Here is a 2,066-nt window from a genome sequence, read left to right on the forward strand (position 1 = left end):
GGAGGAGGGGCCGTGGGGGAAGACCCCTGCTTGAGGTGGAGTTGCAAATACGGGAGGACCTGATGACAAACCGTCTGACAAATGTAGAACAGATACGTCCCTACTTTTGTGCTAGTTATATAATTCAGTTCGCTTGTGCATAAACTGCCGCTTGTACCTTGCAGTTTTGGGGTTCAGCCTCTTAACGTCAGCGTCCTTTGTATTAGGATATCAGGAAGTAGAGCTCTTTCAAATGGGAAGGGCAATGAGATGGAAGGGAGAAGGAAGCAGAAAACAGTAAAAAAAAGAAATGAAGAAATTAATGCAAATAAGGGCCAGGGAGATAGCTCAGTAGAATAAGTGGTTGCCGGCAAGTGCAAGGGCCTGAGTTCAATCTCAACAGTTCTGCACACACACAAAAAACCAAACAACAGCAACAAAAAAACCAAAAAAGAAATAAATGCAAATAGAGCTTTTGGAGATGGGAAAGGGGACAAGAGCTGGAGCAGGAAGAAAAGGGAGGGAAAGGGAATGAACAAAGAATTAAGGTGTGTTATTCAATAAGAAGCAGTGCCTGAGTCCACCAGAAAGTTTATTAATTTGTTCCTTGCAGTCAGTTGTGCTTGGGACTCCTTCAGGGAAGTGTCTATCAGGTATCTTAATACAAGGAAGCCTGTAGCCCTTTCGTTCTGTATCTGAATAGTCGTTTTCCATTGTCAGCAGGCCCTGAACCCTTCTCTCCTTTGTTGGCTATTTGTGCCTTCTTCAACTTAGGATAGTCTTTCTTCAGATGTTCTTCCTTCTTACTCATCCTTGTAGGCACGTTGGTCCTTGTCCAGAGGAGCCTTAGTTTCTTTGAGGGATTGTTTTTTTTCCTGAGAGTCTAATGCATTGGCCAACAAAGCAACATTGCCTTTCTTTGCATCCTCCTCCTCCTCCTGCAGTTCTGTTTGTTAAGCACATTAGATGCAGTATCCAACAACTGGGATGGGTTCTCCTGCAAAGCTCCCTCAGTCCTTTACAGCTTTCCCTTTAATGTCTGGGGCACTTTGCTTTTAAATGTTATCTTTACCATTCTTAGGTTTTCTGTTCCTTAAAGTCAACATTGTATACCTCCTGTATGCCCAGTATGGCCTCTTCAGGAATGTCATAATCCCGAAATCTAATTAGACACTTGTCTGGGTGCCCCTTCCTTAGGCCCAGTAGGAGGATCTCTGACAGTGTTCCGAAGGAGCCTTCTGGATCTGCTCTCTGGATGGCTCTGTTAGCAGCCAGGGCTACCTCCCTTTGGGTCTGCCAGGTGGAGCAGATGCACCTCCTCTCCAGCCTTATTAATCACCCTTCACCTCATCTCATGTTAACAGTATATTCACGAGAATCTGTAGATCTCCCCACTAGGGTGGTCCCCTGCACACAGAGGTAAAAGATTCAGTCACTGGGAGATTCTTATTGTTATCTGTAGGGTAGATTATTACTATTGCATTTAAACAAGTCCAACATTGAGAAAGGGTGGTGCATACAAGGAAAATGAACTGGTAGCTTATTTACATTTGCACCACTGTGGGTATTGTCATGTAGGCAATGGCCCTGCTCTGGTGGTGGCTCCCTGGTCAAAGTCTACACCATGGGGGGATTTGGAAGGCAATACTATTGTAGGATCCCTGCTTTGCTCATCAGGAGATATCTAAAGATACGCCATATTTTTTTTTTTTTAAATGGGGAAAATATATGTATTTAGAATTAGCCAGCTGGACTCAGTTTAGATGATCCCAATTTTATTGGCAACATCCAATGCATCATAATTGGGATCCAGTCGAACATATGCTGCCTTCTCTCCATCAGGCCTGATTAGCGTATTGACCTTGGCAGCATTGATGTCATAGAGCTTCTTTATTGCTTGTTTGATTTGGTGCTTATTGAATTTGACATCCACAATGAACACAAGTGTGTTGTTGTCCTCGATCTTTTTCACAGCTGACTCTGAGGTCAGGGGGAACTTGATGATGGCATAGTGGTCAAGCTTGCTTCTCCTGGGGGTGCTCTTGCGAGGGTATTTGGGCTGCCTCCAGAGCTGCAGTGACTTGGGA

The sequence above is a fragment of the Octodon degus genome, unplaced genomic scaffold, assembly GCF_000260255.1.
Source record: "Octodon degus isolate 3935 unplaced genomic scaffold, OctDeg1.0 scaffold00121, whole genome shotgun sequence".
Taxonomy (NCBI): domain Eukaryota; kingdom Metazoa; phylum Chordata; class Mammalia; order Rodentia; family Octodontidae; genus Octodon; species Octodon degus.